General features: G+C 40.7%; 1 protein-coding gene across 1 annotated transcript in view; it reads right to left on the bottom strand.

The window, feature by feature from the left end:
- The window catches only part of lingo2 (leucine rich repeat and Ig domain containing 2), a 284,104-nt gene that overhangs the window by 209,048 nt on the left and 57,013 nt on the right, over positions 1 to 18,043 (bottom strand). The window contains exon 2 of the mRNA XM_017473348.3: positions 12,386 to 12,450. The gene's annotated coding sequence lies outside the window, so the exon portion shown is untranslated. The remainder of the gene's footprint in view (positions 1 to 12,385; positions 12,451 to 18,043) is intronic.

The following is an 18,043-nucleotide window of genomic DNA, read 5'->3' as shown; positions in this document are numbered from 1 at the left end:
GGCTGATCACAAGCACTAACACTTTATCCTTTATGTCATGAGTGAAAGTGGAAATGTTAGTGTCAGGAAGGATTTAGTGTTCAATTACAGTCACGGAGCAAAATCTCAGCTGCACAGGAGAAACAAAGTGAGACCTCCGGGACAGAGAGAGAGAGAGAGGGAGAGAGAGAAAGAGAGAGCAGATATCCTGCTGGATTCACACAATTCCGATAACACTGAGGGGGCGATCCAACATTCACAAATACAGCACAGAGAACAGGAAGTGTAGCAATCAGTCTGGAGCTATATATACACACAGGGAAAGAAAGAAAGAAAGAAAGAAAGAATGAAAGAAAGGCCTAATGAAGTGATTCTCTTAATTAGCTTAATTCCCTATCTAAGTAATAAAACACTCCATTTTCTGCTGTTGTGGAGAATTAATCAACGATGGAGTGCGAAGTCCTCAAGGCCCACCTTAACCCTTTGTTGTCTTTTGTTCTTCTTTTTTTTTTTTTTATAAAATTGGAAGCACTGAGTAAACTATTACAAAGAAGGTTCTGTGGATGGTTATGTAAGGAATAAACCACACCGTGTGCACGTAACACGGCGTCCTGAAGTATTTGACTCTTGTTAAAACGCAGCAATTCGAGAGAGATTACAATTTTTTAATGAAAAGGATGACCGCTTGTTTTTTTTTTTTTTTATCCATTTATAGTTCCATTTAATATTGGGTAACATCTGCAAAACAAGTTATCGCCGATGTTATAGCGGCTATAACCATTCGCGGTTTCCTCGCCAGCCTCTCTTTTCATTCTCTCTTGAAGTTGATAAACCCCGGCGTCAAAGCATCGACCTTCTGTCCTGAAGACGTCGGAAAGCTTAAAGTTACAGCTTCGCCCGCTGACACTGGAGACTCCTTCCGTAAATGTTACATACAAAGGTGTCCTGATTAAACAGAAGGAAAAGACACTAAAGAAACATGCACGTTAATGTATTCGTGCATATGTTAATGCTGAAATTTCGATTTTCTCTCTCGGTAGCTCGACGTGATGTGTGGTTCGGCCGACGTCCGTGGTGATGAAATGCAAACGGCGTCCTGCTGTAAAAACCTGCGGCTGTAACGTTACTTCGTTTCCTGAGTAAACTCGCAGAAAATACATCTTAAATAGCTTATTTCTGTCATGACGGCAGTGTGAGTGCAATATAACAATCAATTTACTATCCTGAAACGCATCACTGCTTCAATCGGCTGCACTGCTGAGTTTCGCCAAATATGACGGCGGAAAGGAAAGTGGGGAGAGAGAAGAGGATTTCAACAATATTTGCATCACAATGAAGTTTAAAATGCTAACCGGACATTTGGAGAACTGAAAATAAAAAAATAAAAAATGAATGCTAACAATGGGATGTGTTTCTGTTACAAGCAGGTAAGCGGAAATGCATGGAACTGCAAAGAGAGCTGTTAATGTGAATGCGGTCCTTATATACTGAGTGCTGACTGTGTACAGGTGTGTGTGTGTGTGTGTGTGATTAGAAGTCAGGTGAGTGCATGATGGGAAGCGTAGTCTACATCAGGCATGTTGGTAGGTAGAGGGAAACAGACACCGGACCGTTTTGAGTAACAACATTTCACATTTCTAATAAGCTGAAAATCTCTAGTCTTTTAGATGACTCGAGTCATGAGTCCATTCGGTGATATGAAATGAAGTCATTGCACGCTTTGCCCAAATGTGCAGCCTGATCAATAGGCTTTGGCAGCATGAACACGGCTAGTAAGTCATTGCTATTTTGTATTAGTTTATGATATGTGCGTATTTTTATGTTCCGAAGAATTCTTTTGCATACAAATTTCTATTGCATGTACTGAAAGACTGGAAATCTTCGGCTCGGACAGGACTCACTGAATTCACTGACTCAGCTGAGGCACTCAAAGAGAGGAGCGAATCTCAGTCATGACTGAATCATTCACTGGTACAAATAATAACTCACTGACAGAGGGGAGGAGGGACTCTCGGTCATGAACGAATGATTCACTGATTCAAACACTAACCCGCTGAATGAGAGAGAGGAGCGAATCTCGGTCATGACTGAATCATTCACTGATTCAAAGACTTACCCGCTGAATGAGAGAGAGGAGCGAATCTCGGTCATGACTGAATCATTCACTGGTACAAATAATAACTCACTGACAGAGGGGAGGAGGGACTCTCGGTCATGAACGAATGATTCACTGGTTCAAACACTAACCCGCTGAATGAGAGAGAGGAGCGAATCTCGGTCATGACTGAATCATTCACTGATTCAAACACTAACCCGCTGAATGAGAGAGAGGACCGAATCTCGGTCATGACTGAATGATTCACTGATTCAAATACTAACCCACTCAAAGAGGGAGGAGCGAATCTTGGTCATGACTGAATCATTCACTGATTCAAATACTAACCCAATCAAAGAGTGAGGAGCGAATCTCGGTCATGACTGAATGATTCACTGATTCAAACACTAACCCGCTGAATGAGAGAGAGGAGCGAATCTCGGTCATGACTGAATCATTCACTGATTCAAATACTAACCCACTCAAAGAGGGAGGAGCGAATCTTGGTCATGACTGAATCATTCACTGATTCAAATACTAACCCAATCAAAGAGTGAGGAGCGAATCTCGGTCATGACTGAATGATTCACTGATTCAAACACTAACCCGCTGGATGAGAGAGAGGAGCGAATCTTGGTCATGATTGAATGATTCACTGATTCAAATTCTATGTATTATATATAGATTGTAATTATTTATTGATTGATTCATTTATTCATTTTCTTATTTATTATTTATCTAAAGAAGGGCACAGGATCTCCGGAAGTGGCTGAATATTCTGTAATAGAAACAAAATTGTTTAATAATTCATTTTTAGACAACCAACACCATATGGAGATTTATTTATTTACCTATTTGTTTGTTTGTTTATCATTTTTTTTATTATTTATTAATTATTTATTTAAAGAGGTCCCAGGATCTCCACATTTGGGGGAAAAAAATATATATTAATACCATGCACAGATTTAATTCATTTAAAGAGAGCCGAAGATCTTCAGAAGCACAAACTGGGTATAATATTGAATCATGTTTTGTGTAAATTCATTTTTTAAAGTTGTATTAATATGTTTTAAGAGGGCCTAGGGTCTCCAGAAGTGCAGACTGAATATAGTCCGTTACAATTCATTTTTTTCAACACCATTTCTTTCTTTCTTTGACAATTAACCCCATATATACTGTAGATGTATGGAAATATGAATAGTTGCATGTGTTTATTGGTCAGATTACATGTTTATCCAGTTTTCCTTTAGACTTCACTCGTCTGACGTTTATTCCCTGATGAATGCGCAGTGTGTGTTCTGAGGCCGAGACGGTTCAAATGAGTCGAAACTGACGAAGCTTTTCTTCACACACCACTTGCTTCCCTTAGGACAGAAACACTAAGAACACTGTGTGTGTGTGTGTGTGTGTGTGTGTGTGTGTGTGTGTGTGTGTGTGTGTGCCTAGCAGATTGCTTGCTTAGAAGTTTGTTTGCTCCTCACTTTCACACTCTCTAATGTGGACTCAGTGGCGTGAAGACGTTTCGTGTCTCACAGTCCCTCTGTAGAAGAAATGTTTAATACTCCAGCTCTAGTCTACATGTACAGTCTCACATCACTGCTCTCCCTCTCTCCCTCTCTCTATCTATCTCTCCCTCTCGCACTCTCTCTCGTTCTCTCTCTCTCTCTCCCTCCCTCCTCCTGCTAGGCCACTTAGCTACGAGCTAAAACTCTCCACACTCTATCACACCTGCTGTATGATAGCACTGTTTTCGTCAGCTCTCCGTGATATCCTGCGCTTTCTGTTTTTTATTTACCGTTTTACTTTCCATATTACAGCCTGCTGGACTTTAATCCTATTTCTATTATAATAAACATTTATAGATATTATTCATGTCATCATGCATGTAGTTCAACTGTAGTATCTTGTCCACTCTATTTTTTTTACCCAAATACAAAATTATAGCCAGCCTACATGAAACGAGCATAACACCAAATATATATATCTTTTAAAAATAACAATTACATCAGGCAAATAGTGAATATTTGATCTTAAGCATACAATAAATGAGCAGTGATTAATATTGTTTTGTATTAACACAATAGTTAAACATGAAGTGCGTTTTTCCTCCTAGAAAATCTGGAAAAAAATGTATAAGACACATGGTTCGTTTATTTTCATGTGATTCCTCCACACGATTCATTTCATTTCATATATCATCGCTCCACCTGACTCATTTATTTCCACATGTGATTCTTCCACGGTTTGTGTATTTTCACGTGATTCTTCCATATGATTGATTCATTTATCTACGTGTCATTCTTTCACATGACTCGTTTGTTTCCACGTGATTCTTTCAATTGATTCTTTTTGATATTCTTCTAGACGATTCAGTTATTTTCAAATGTGATTCGTCCACACGATTTGTGTATTTTCACGTGACTCTTCCGTATGATCGATTCGTCTATTTTCATTTTATTCTTTCACATGACTCATTTGTTTCCACGTGTGTTTCTTACATTCGATCCATTTTTATTGTATTCTTTTACACGATTCATTCATTTCACATGCAGTTGTTCCACGTGATTCATTTATTTTCACACGGTTCTTCCACATGACTCGTTTGTTTCCACATGGGATTCTTTCACGGGGTTAATTTACTTCTTCCACATGATCCTTCCACATGATTCACTTTTCACATGTATCTTACACACATTGTTCATTGACGCACAGTATACAGATATTCAGTGATAAACACACTTATTCAAACCTCTGACTTTACTCCAGTTCTGAATCCTCACTACAAGCCATGGCGGCGATTCCTAACGTCACTTTGGCTCCATTTTTTCCCTCTCATACGCACGATGCAGTTTATTGGTTCGCAACATGTCTGCTGTGATTTGCAGCTTTGCCACGAGCAAGAGCTCTAATATCCTCATAAATGTCACCACACACACCAAGTTTAGAACGCTTTTCCCGCGGCACCGGGTCCTGATGAGATGAAGATGACATTTGGCGATGCAGATGGCCTCGCTTAAGTGGGCATTAATGATGAGACTCGTTTGCTTATTGTAGCGCTGTCTAAAACACATTGTCTCAAGGCAAGCTGACGCACGCCTAACTGATCAATCATAACGCCATTTTATCTTAACATCACAAACCGTTTCCCCAGTGGTGGAGTACAGATTAAACACAAACAAACCCCTGATTAATTATCAAATATAACTGGTCAGAAGGTGTTGATTCATTCTCTATAACAGCGGCTCTGGCAGTAGCGCGGGTTCATATTGACGCGCTCGTTCTAATACGTTATCGTCTCTATAGCAACGGCTCGTTCACAGCGACGTGTACGTCCACGCGAACCGACTGTGTGATATGGTGAAGTGTTCTTTCACTGTATGTAGATGTTTATTCAACATGTATGGAAGGAGTCTCCAGTGTCAGAGGTAAACCTGTCACGTTACGTTTTCTTACATCTTCAAGGCGGATGACTTCACGCTCCGCGCCCGTCATTGTTTAAGAAAACAGATGGGATCCTACTTATTAACAAGAAGCTCCTCCCCTTTCATATTTTTACCAACCGATGAGAGCGCAATCCGACCTTCTCAGACGGACAGTGGATGGATGGGTGGGGAAAAAAACAAAAATGTTCGTCAAATCGCTGTGGTATAAGTGCGCATAGTAAAACACTATAAGGTGTGCTGTTATTGGAACATAATCTGTGCACGGTAACAGTAAATCTGCTACCATCACATCAGCCAGTTGTTGATTATTTTCCTATAACAGCTCGACACCGAGTGTTTTATTCCTTACACAATGAGAGTACATACCATTGAATCCGTCTAAGCTCACTCTGATTAATGATTTAATGATCACACTGCGCAGTAGGAGTATGCTAAAGATGTAACACAATACAATATTTGCATATAACCTATAGAATATTCCCATATAACTAGAGGCACACAGCGGATTTATTTTCGAGCAAAATTGACGCTGAGGGTCCAGCATGCTAACAAGCAAGATAAACTTCTGCGGCTTAGCGCGATCACCCGAGGCCGTTTTCTTTTTCTTTTTTCTCTTTTTTTTCCATCCCAGGGCAAACCGTGTCTACAGTGACTGATGGACCAGCCTTGCTTACTTGCATTCAATACTCCTTGGTCACTGCGGCCACTTTTCGCTATAACTCTATATTAAAAAGGACATCGAAAACGAATAGTTAAAGCAGTAAAAAAAAAAGCCACGCCATAATCCCTGCCGCTTATCCCGGTGCTCCTGCTCCAGAGGTCTGCCGTTTGTCTACTGAAAAAATCCAACTTTTTTTCCACGGATGGTTGTCTTCTCTTCTCGTCTGTGTAGCTTGTATGAAGACGCCAAAAGATATGGCCTTGGGAGCCGACAAGCAGCCGGACGTAGTAATAAATATGTGTCAGAAGCCTTCGTCGGCAGAAAGACACTTTATCCGTCAGGATTTGTGTGGCGCTGATGAGAGCTAAGAGGTTTTCCCAGTCACTCTCTCTCTCTCTCTGTCTCTCTTTCTGTGTCGTGGAACAGAAGAGACAAGAGCTCTAGCAGGAATTACAGAATATTTCCCCTCTGACTTCCACCAGCCCCTCCGAGTGATCACGCCCCCTCTGAGAGAGACCTTATAGACCGTGTTCTTTGACAGAAGTGTCATGTATTTTGTGATACAGACGATTTTTAGAACCAGAAGTCTAGAACAGGGCGCCTAGAGCGCTTCCGGATGGAGCTAAAAATAACGCCTGCCTGAGGAAAAGGTGATCAGGGCGTCGCGGAGATATATTTTTACTACACTGGGAGCCTGAAGGAGCGTTTACGTCGATTCGGTGCCTGTGGGAGCGTCTGTAGTTGTCCGGTGTGAAAGACTGGGTTCTCGAGTGTAAAAGAAGTTGGAAAGAAAGCATCAGACGTGGTCTCGGAATACGGCGATTAGAAGTATTAGAATAGGGAACGTTGTTTATTTGAATTATTGACACTTCGTGTTAAATGAACATCTTCTGTTTAACGGTTTTGCCAGTGTTTTGAACTTGCTAGGGGCGAGATTGCGTTCTATTCGATTATTAAACATATCGTTCGAAATGAACAGAAGCCTAAAATACTGATCTTATACATAGTACACAGGCCAAAGTTCAAGCATTCCCGGTATTCCCAAGGGGAAAAAAAGAGGAAGCGCTTTTAAAGCTCCGTATTAGAACAGCGTTTAGAACCCAACAGCATTTCAGGTTCTGTCTCTAGATAAACCAGGTCTATGTAGAACCTCCTTCCTTTATGGGTTCTTTATTACAGGGAATTCCAAGCAGACCTCCGATAGGAAGCCGAAAACCATTAAAGATCCGACGAACCACCGATGAACCCGTTTTCTACTTTTGGAAAGTAAAAATAAAAGGATAAAAAAAGAGATGACTTTAATCAGTCTCGCTATCTAGTTTAGCAGACGTACCTTCCGATGTCCGTTCCATCTACCACACAGCTCGTGTTTGTAGGTCTAAAATTATCGACTGTTGCGCTGCACAAAGTATTGGCACCCCCTAGAACATCCATCGATGGAAAGGGAGTGCCACTGAGCTGATACGACTTAATTTAAGGTGTAATAGAGTGCGATGAATGTTTAATAAAGTGTTTATTACAACAATAACAACAACAACAACAACACACTGAATCAGAGGTGGGCAATCTTATCAGGAAAGGGCCGGTGTGAGTGCGGGTTTTCATCCCAACTAAACAGGAGCCACACCTGATTCCACCTGTTTAATCAGTTGATCTTGGCTTTCAATAGACTCCGGTGTATTCCGGTGGCTTCTGCTTGGTTGGAATGAAAACCCGCACTCACACCGGATCTTTCCGGATAAGATTGGACGCCCCCGCTCTAAATCAATGGTCACCAGCCCTGTTCTTGGAGATCTACCTTCCTGAAGGCTTTAGCTCCAACCATAATTGTGTCCACCTGACCATCTACACATTAGAAGCCGTAAGAAGTTCTTGATCTTGAACTAAAACAGGTGTGTTCGATTTTATTTGGAGATGAAACCTGCAGGAAGGTAGATCTCAAAGAAGAGGGTTGGTGACCACCGCTCGAAACAGATGGAAATTATGATGTGTTTTGGGTGAAATTGTTAGCATTTGGTTGTATAAGGGGAACACAACAACAGTAATCAACTTCAGAGTGGTGACAGTCTAAAGTCTTATTATTATCCTATAACAGCATGACATCGTGTGTTTTTTTCCCTCGAACCGTTCATTTCTAAAACAAGAGCCGCCATGCATGGTTTGCAAAGTCTACGCTAGGCTCTACAAGCCAAAATATAATAAAAAAATATATATATAGTGAACACTTTTTCATCTGCTGATGCACAGCACTTCTCCTTCCTAACCTGCAACAACCAAGAAAATTTGATCTTATTCCTTACATTTGAAGTTGGCCTTCGGAGAGCACCGCTCTTGTTAAATTGCACCAATTTTGAGCTGAGTGCTTGCATTATTAATAATGTCCGACCATTAGTAGCTCCATATCTCCGAGAGAACGGATTCCACATCCAAATACGGCTTCACCGAAAACAAAGTGTACGACTGTGTGGAAGTGTAACCCAACGCTTGTTTTCCCCACTGCTTATTCATTAGAATTGTATTTGTATTATTATTATTATTATTATTATTATGATGATGATGATGATGATGATGAGGCGGTTGTTCATTTTCCCTCAGACAGCAACCTCATTGCTGCTAATCCGTATCACATATTACACTTTATTACACAATTTCATTCTATTCCCTTTTTTATGCCTTTATGCTCCTGTTAACGCTGATATTAAAGCATATTAAAATAACCTCTTTGGGTGGCAGTCGGATTTATATCTTCTTGTTTCATCTATCCCGTATCCCAGCCAGGCTTTGCCAAGATAACCCACCCTATTGTAGAATTTGCCGCTCTTTTCTTTTCCGACGCAGAACGTGAGCTCCAGAAATAATTTGCAGAAATTGGCCAGCCGTTCAGTGGGATCCTGATATCGCGAGACAAAAGCTCTGGCTCGCTTTCACGCTGTTCTCTTATCTGCCCATGTACAATGACCGGGATTAGTCACAATGCTGACTTTGCCCCGTCTCCATTAACAGTCACCCACGGCTTTGGCCTATCAATTCGACAGGCTTTGTGTATCATGAGATGTGGTAACACACTGCAGTGTTGCCAAGATGCTCACGGAAATCAGTTAAACTGAGGGTGAAGTGCAGCGTCGCAGATCGTAGTCGGTTTAGAAAATATTTATTGAGAATATTTAAATATTTAAATATTTATCAACTAAAAATAGCAAAAAAATTTTAAAAATATTTACGCTTCGGCCTCATTTTATATATTAAGTGTCTCTAATACCTGTGAACGCTAATGCTTATATTAGGTTATATATTATACCAGCGACTTCAATGTAAATATCGAGGGTGTTCACGATCTCGGATCCTCACTGCAGTTTTGTATTAAAATCGTGGTCTATGAGTGCTCCAGTCCTGTAGGTGGTGCTGTTCAAATGTCATGGCAGTTTCTTCGACCACAAGGAAATCCGCAAAGTCATCCATTTTGGGGAAAAAAAATTGGTCTTGGGAATGCATCGCTTGTAAAATAAATAAATAAATAAATAGATAAATACATAAAGTTTATCTTATATAGCATGTTCATGTCGTGAAATTGCTCCAGCTACATGGAGCGTACGGCACGGCGAGGGAAGTCTCAGCGTGGTGATTGTCGTCTTGGAATGACGCGGTGTATTCTAACACTATTAGACTTTTTAAATGCCAAGCTGTACTCGCGTACTCGAATCGATATGCACGTGTATTTGCATAAGATACGCTGCTCTAATTCATTAGCAGTGAGAACATTCACGTGAATTTTTTGTAGCTTGCTAATCTTTTTTTTTTTTTTAAAAAAAGGAAAAGGCTGGTGAGTATTATTCAAATATTATACAACTATTATGCAAATAATAATAGGCTTTACAAAGGGGTAGACATTTAGTTATTATAATAATAATAATAATAATAATAATAATAATAATAATAATAACCACATACACCAAAGTATTAATCATTGGTGATCTTTAGCTTCTCTGAGAAAGGCACAAGCACCAAGTCTTAAATTTATTCAAAATAAGCAACATTCAAAGATGGCTGATCTTCCACAAAGGGCTGATTTTATTTTGCACAAATGCAACCAAATATCTGTACATTATTTGTATTGAACAAATTATGTGTTCTAAATAGATATGAATGAGAGATACATTAATATATATATATATATATATATATATATATATATATATATATATATATATATATATATATATATATATATATGTATGTATGTATGTATGTATGTATTTGGTAAATAAAAGTTCACAGAGCATGTGGTTGGGATTGGAGGTGTACCTGGGAAGACCAAGCTCATGAATATGAAAGTAAAGCGTTCATTCATTCATTCATCCTTAGTAACTGCCTGGTCAGGGTCACGCTAGTTTAACATAGACTACCTCTACTATATACTATATATTGGATAACAGAACCATTATAAGTTGTTATATACATACATACATATGTATATTACATACACACACACACATATATATATATATATATATATATATATATATACAGTATACATACAGTATATATATATATAAGACCTCTGTAGTAAACCCTTCCAGTGTAGGCCACACCCACTTTGGATATAAATCCAAATACAGATAGATACAGATACAGATAGTGTCATTGCGTCTCCCCACTAATAGGCAGCCTCCTGCTTCATGAAACCCATTGTGCTTCCATGATAACGCCAGCAACGTGCTCGGCGAATCGGTAATCTCTGTACCAAGCACATTATTTTATGACCTTGTACAGGTCGGGGAAGAAAACAGCCGTGAGGATGCTCAGGTTGGAAAATGTGATTGTAAGTCACTGTGATGAGCGTAATGCACGGCTGCGTGTGAATAAATAGCCTTCGGTCCGGGAGCGTGATACGTCTTCATTTCCTGACGTAAATAAGGCGCTGCTTGATGGCTGAAGTGAAACTCATTCTTGTTTTTGCCTTTAAGCCAATATTCATCTGCTTTCATCTGCTCCCTTATTAATATCTGTGTGTGTGTGTGTGTGTGTGTGTGTGTGTGTGTGTGTGTAAGTGGTGTCAAGGACACACTGCATTGCTTAGAGTCTGTGCTGCGTGTCCTAGTTGCCTATACAATGAGCTCCACATAAACGGCACACATGAAGGACGACTGGTTTGTTTTTATGTCACTCTTAAAGAGGTAGTTGGGGGGGGGGGGGGTCTAAAATTAAAATGAAACACGAGTTCTCATGTAACTCACCGAGAGTTACGAGGCTAACGTAGCTAACAATTAATGACCTTTATGCTCAACAGATTAGCACACTGCAGAGTTACTCATTGCTCCAGAACAAAAAAAAAGAAATAGTTTGGTGTCTGTCTGCCCCAGCATCAGACTCAGGTAAAGGGGTGTGGCCTAATGTTTGAAGACCAGCCGATGCTTTTCGCCTCTCCAGTGTGTGTGGGTCTGTGTCCACTGTAGCATCAGATTCCTGTTCTTCTGCTGTTCTTCAGTTTATTCAGTGCTGAGATGCTTTTCTGCTCAACGCGGTTGTACTGAGTTGCTGTACACTGTTATCTGAGTTACTGTAGCCTTTCTATCGGCTCTCACCTTTCTCGTCCACAACGCCTCTCGCTTTATGTTTGTCATTTTTGCAGCGTTCTGTGTAGAGACTGTTGCCGTGTGAAAATCCCAGGAGATCAGCGGTTTCTGAAATACTCAAACCGACCCCTCTGACACCGACAAAGTCACAGAGATCGGATTTTCCCTCGTTCTGATGTCCGATGTGAACATGAAGTGAAGCTCTGGATCTGCATCTGTATGATTTTATGCGTTGCGCTGCTGCCACATGATTGGCTGATTGAATAACTGCATGAATGAGCAATAAAGTGGGTATTGAGTGTGTGTGTGTGTGTGTGTGTGTGTGTGTGTGTGTGTGTGTGCGCGTTTACCTTTTAAAGTTTTCCCAGAGGGACAAAACAAATAACATTTTACAGCCCTGTATTTATTGATTTATTGACGGATTTCTAGGTGCGTTTGGTTAATGGGGATTTGTGGAATTTACTGCCTTGTATTTATTTTTTATGAATTTATTTATTTGTATCTTTGGCCAAAGTACCACTTTTATGTGTCCATGCATTCGTTTCGTCCGTGTTTTTTTTTTTTTTTTCCCTCAGCGTACTCCTGTCAAGCAAATCAACCTCGACACTCAGAGACAAGATGGAGAGCGACTTACCAGATAAGAACAAAATGTGCTGTCACAGTCGCTGTAGCGTGAGGACGAGAGTTCACATCCGTTCTCTGGAAGAGATACAGAAAGAAATAAAACTTTCAGAGTTAGAAAATAAGTTCGTTTGTCTGAAAAGCAGCGGGAGAGCAGTGCCGGTTTCGGCACATGCTTTACGGGGCATTAAGGATTTAAACGAGATCATCAATGAACATCCAAGCATGTCTAAAACACAATAAAGGAATTAAGCTAGCGTTTCTCCTTCCTTTCTCCTTCATCGCTTTGGTACAATCACTCATGTGTGGTATTTTCTCACCCGGGTATTTTCTCACCACAGACCCAAAGAACTTTCCAGCATACGTATGTTAATTAACGAGACACCAAAATAGATGAAAATAGCAGCGCCGGCACTGGTTTTCAGGTCGAAGACCAGCGGATGATCTCCGGAGACGTGCTCCTGTGTTCTTTGGTTACATTTTGTAAGGGACAGAGAGGAAAAGAAGGTGTGATACTGGAATCCATATATCAGGCAGTTTTTTGGGGGCTTTCTGGTGTCCTAAATCTCAGCAGAACCACAATTATATCAGTTTTGTTGTTTGATTTCTGGAGCAGCTCTTGTGTACTAACAGTGTCCCTTTAAAGTGTGTCTCTATAAAACTTCGTACGGTTCAACATCGTATTTCATACGTTTAATAAAAAAAAAAAAAAGTATTATTATCACCATTCTGCCGTGCATCGTTTTACATTTCCATCAATTATACTAACAGATCTCAGCTTTTCTTCAGGTTCACAAAGCAAAGGAGAAGGAGATCAGCATGATTAGAACCCGCTCCCTGAATTATAATCCCGGCCTGTATCGACAATATTTCGCAGTATTATTTGATATTATTATTTCGACTGGACTTCAGTTTGGTTTCCAGTATGTTACATGTATGGGATATGGGACATGGGATACGTCATTTCCCTAATCAAACCATAAAAAGCAGCCCAAAACCAGCAACAGGGGGCGGAGCCAACCCTTGAGCCGTGAAGTGGGCCGGGCTTGGGAGGCAATAAAATCGCAAAAAAAAAAAACGTTCATGCAAATGAGGATCAAAGAAAAGCGGCATGTTTTGGTGATTCACTTCTAAACAATGTAGGTAAACTGTGAAAATAAGGTGAGTAAACATTATTTGTAGTTATTTGTTTATATAAGTCTGTTTACATTGCATAAATGAGCAAAAAAGTCTGCATACATTCCTCATTTGTAAGTCGCTTTGGATAAAAACGTCTGCTAAATGAATAAAATGTAAAAAAAAAAAAAAAAATTGGTTAGTTACATTCATTTCAAATAATGATTCAATACTTAATAATGTTTATTAAGTACAGTGTGGTTTGGTGAAAATTTCGTACAAAACGATCTTGTAGACCACCAGGGGGCGCCATCATTTTCAACATATGCAAAAAGCACACTTTTTAATACTTTTTAATCATTTGGTTAGATGTTTTTTTTAGGCACCACCTTGTGGTGTGAAAAGAATAGAAACTGCATTTTACTTAACTAAATTAGGTAAATAATGATACAAATAAAAAAAAAGATCATGAAGAAGACTTTGTCTATCTAAACAGGGTGGCTCTCTTGTCAGAGCCATATCTCTCTGCAGTTCTCAGCTGGTTTCCTGAGGCTAAGCAGGGTTGAATCTGGTCAGTACCTGGATGGGAGGCCTCCTAGGGAAAACTAGCTACAGGAAGTGGTATTAATGAGGCCAGCAGGGGGTGCTCACCCTGTGGCCTATAAGAACAGCACTGTCTTTTAATGACTCTCTGTGGTCATTAAAAATCCCAGGATACTTCTCATAAAGAGTAGGGGTATAACCCCGGTGTCCTGGCGAAATTCCCCCATTGGTCCTTCTCTATCATGCCCCCTTAATAATCCCCATCTCTGAATTGGCTACATCACTCTCTCCTCCCCACTAAGAGTTGGTGTGTGGTAGGTGTTCTGGCACAATATGGCTGCCGTCGCATCATCCAGGTGGATGCTACACACTAGTGGTGGTTCAGGAGATTTCTTCCGTATATGTAAAAGTGCTTTGAGTGTCTAAAAAAGTGCTATATAAATGTAACTGTAACTAAGAATAGATAATACTTTATTAATCCCCAGATGGAGAAATTAGGTAATCTATCAGAGACTGAAAAAAATGAAAAAAGAAGAAAAAACAGAATACAGAACAGACCCAAAACAACAGTCAGAAATTAATGCTAATTTATAGTATCTGCCCACTTTCTTGTTTCTGCTTGTTTGGAAAAATAGCTAGCTAGTGTTAGCTAGTATTTAGCGTTAGCTAATGTCTAGTGTTAGGTAGTGTCAGCTAGTGTCTAGTTTTGGCTAATGTCTAGCATAAGCTAATGTCTAATGTTAGCTAATGTCTAGCGTAAGCTAGTGTCTAGTGTTAGCTAATGTCTAGTGTAAGCTATTGTCTAGCGTTAGCTAGTGTCTAGCATTAGCTAGTGTCAGCTCGTGTCTAGTTTTAGCTAATGTCTAGCGTTAACTAATGTCTAGCGTTAGCTAGTGTCTAGCGTTAGCTAGTATCAGCTAGTGTCTAGTTTTAGCTAATGTCTAGCGTTAGCTAGTGTCTAGCATTAGCTAGTGTCTAGCGTTAGCTAGTATTTTTGTTTATTTTATTGTTTATTAAGCCGTTTTTCCCCTCATCCAATGGTCCCAGAGAATGCTGAGAAAATTGTCACATAGTTGTCTCCCAAATGCTCATAAACGACCCTGTGTTCAAATATGGACAAGTGATGGTCATGTCATTAGGTTTAACTGGAATTATATTGCACTTTTTTATTTTTTTAATATAACTGTGTTTCAAGCAAAAGCAAGAGAAGAGAGAAAGCAAGCAAGAGATTCAAAATGGAGTCCCAGTATTGTGTTCATGCTCCATTTGCTCCATTTTTCAAACTGCCATGACACCACATATTTCATTCTGGCAGCTGCACGTCCACGCCTGACACTCAGCTTTAATTATTATTTTGTGATTTACAGACACTTGATATTGTCGTAATTAGTTCATTATACATTATTGTCAGCTCAGTTAATAAGAGCTCGCCGAACGCTGACATCTTCTTTAAGACCGAATTGTATTGAGTCTATGATTTGATGACTAGCACTTGGTGAAAATCAGAGGTACTTTTGAAATCGGACATACCGTTAAACGCACCGTTAAAAAGAATATGTTCTGCTGATGTAAAATTGTTAGCTGGGATGGAAAAACCTCAATAAATCCACCGTACGAGGCTTCAGAGACTTGTACCTGGGACTGAAATAAAATATCCTGTACTGTACTTAGCCTTTAGTGTGTAGACTCGAAGATAAAACACGGCGTCGGTCATGACGGCGGCGAGGAGAAACGATATGATAAAGAATAAGTCGCCGTTTTATGTTCTGCACGGGAAAAAGCCATGAGCCATCAGAAAGTCGTCTGACAGCGAAAGTCACACATCACACACACTTTCAGGAAAAAAAACAAAAAAGTGTGTGCGGCGTAAAAAAGGCCATGTTTCCCTTTAGAGAGAAAGGAAGAAAACAAAAGGGAAAAGAGAGCAGGAGAGTGAGAGAGAGCGAGAGAGAGAGAGAGAGAGAGTGAACCAGAAAGAAATGTGGGTACACATGCACTTAGGACTGCAAATCAGTAACAGCTACACATTATTTATTTATTTATTATCTTTACATGTGAGTTCTACAGTAAAGTGTCTCATATCTCGTAACTTGCCCCATGAGAAGTGAGAAGATGATTTCATTATAAACAAAAAAATGCCACAGTTTCCCCTTAATCGTCACAGTTCCCATCGTGTCATTGGTTTGGTCTCTGCCCCGGTCTTGTGATTGGTTTGGTCTCCGTCCCCGTCTTGTCATTGGTTTGGTCTCCGCCCCCGTCTCATAATTGGTTTGGTCTCCGCCCCCGTCTCATCATTGGTTAGGTCTCCTCCCCGGTCTCATGATTGGTTAGGTCTCCTCCCCGGTCTCATGATTGGTTTGGTCTCCTCCCCGGTCTTGTGATTGGTTTGGTCTCCGGCCCGTCTTGTCATTGGTTTGGTCTCCGCCCCCGTCTCATAATTGGTTTGGTCTCCGCCCCCGTCTCGTCATTGGTTAGGTCTCCTCCCCGGTCTCATGATTGGTTTGGTCTCCGCCCCCGTCTTGTCATTTTTTTGGTCTCCGCCCACCTCTTGTCATTGGTTTGTTCTCCGCCCTGTCTTGTGATTGGTTTGGTCTCCTCCCCCGTCTTGTGATTGGTTTGGTCTCCTCCCCCGTCTCGTGATTGGTTTGGTCTCCGCCCCGTCTCGTGATTGGTTTGGTCTCCGCCCCGTCTCGTGATTGGTTTGGTCTCCGCCCTGTCTCGTGATTGGTTTGGTCTCCGCCCCGTCTCGTGATTGGTTTGGTCTCCGCCCCGTCTCGTGATTGGTTTGGTCTCCGCCCCGTCTCGTGATTGGTTTGGTCTCCGCCCCGTCTTGTGATTGGTTTGGTCTCCTCCCCCGTCTTGTGATTGGTTTGGTCTCCTCCCCCGTCTTGTGATTAGTGTGTTTCCCTAATTGTGTTCACCTGTTCCATATTTCCACTACATTCAAATTCTCCGAATCGTTTCACTGCTCTGAATCTCACGACGTGGCTTTAATCGCTCGTGATCAGCAGTTCGGTGTCCAAACTGTTCGAAATTTCAAGAATGCATCTCACTACACACACCACAAGCTGCAAGCAGCCAAGATCTGCAAAGAGAACTAGAACGTAGCTGTTTTTATGTCATTCATGTGGTGTTTGTCATTATTTTCCCTCAAGACCGTTTGGGTCTGACTGACACACCAAATAACGTCGTAGCAGTCCGTATAGGATTTCTCGACTTTGCGATCGCAGGAGTTAACGCGAAATCAAGCAAACTTTTTCATTTTTTTTTTATTTTCTGCAGATTCTGGCCAAGACGCGTCATGTGATCGTCGAACACGAGTACAGCTAAAAGCCCTCGTTTACCGACAAACATCACTGCGAAAGAGCGCGCACAACTATTTCCTGCGATTGTGTTTTTGTCGATTCAAGTCGATTTCCATAGAAAAGCACAACAACTCTCAAAATCAAGCATTATTGGCTGCAACGATCACAAAAGAAAATCACAATTATCGTGTTACATTTTCCCCCTCGAACTCAGATTCAGAGATCTGCTGCGCGTGATATTTGATTTCCTCTTGGATTCTCATTGGCTATCTTCCCTAGCACTGTTCTTGCTACTACTTGTAGAGGCACTGAAATGACAACATTCGTTGTCAAGGAAGTCCAACATGCTTAAAAATATTGGCACCTCAGCAGCCACTCACAATTCCGGGTTGTTGCCGAGTCGTCGAGTGCCGCGATTATCTGGCGACTAAAATCGTTTAGTCCGTGCTCGTTTATGTTCAGCGTTCTTGGTTTCCTGGCTGTGTCTCCAGCCTGATTCTGATTGCTATTCCTAGGAACGCAGCTATAATTTGCCTTCAAATGAATTCACACCAATCGCCCATCTCATCCTCCTCCACTTCACAATAAAACACCTTCAGTGTCGGTTTTCTTAGAATCTTTTCCGAAAGAGATTTTAACATTCTTTGACAGCGTTACATGCTAGCCTCTGCCTCATAGCAGAATTTGTTGCTAATTGCATTACTGTA

The sequence above is a fragment of the Ictalurus punctatus genome, chromosome 8, assembly GCF_001660625.3.
Source record: "Ictalurus punctatus breed USDA103 chromosome 8, Coco_2.0, whole genome shotgun sequence".
NCBI classification, from domain to species: Eukaryota; Metazoa; Chordata; class Actinopteri; order Siluriformes; family Ictaluridae; genus Ictalurus; species Ictalurus punctatus.
The sequence above is the reverse complement of the archived record's forward strand: the minus strand, read 5'-3'. Positions and strand labels throughout refer to the sequence as shown.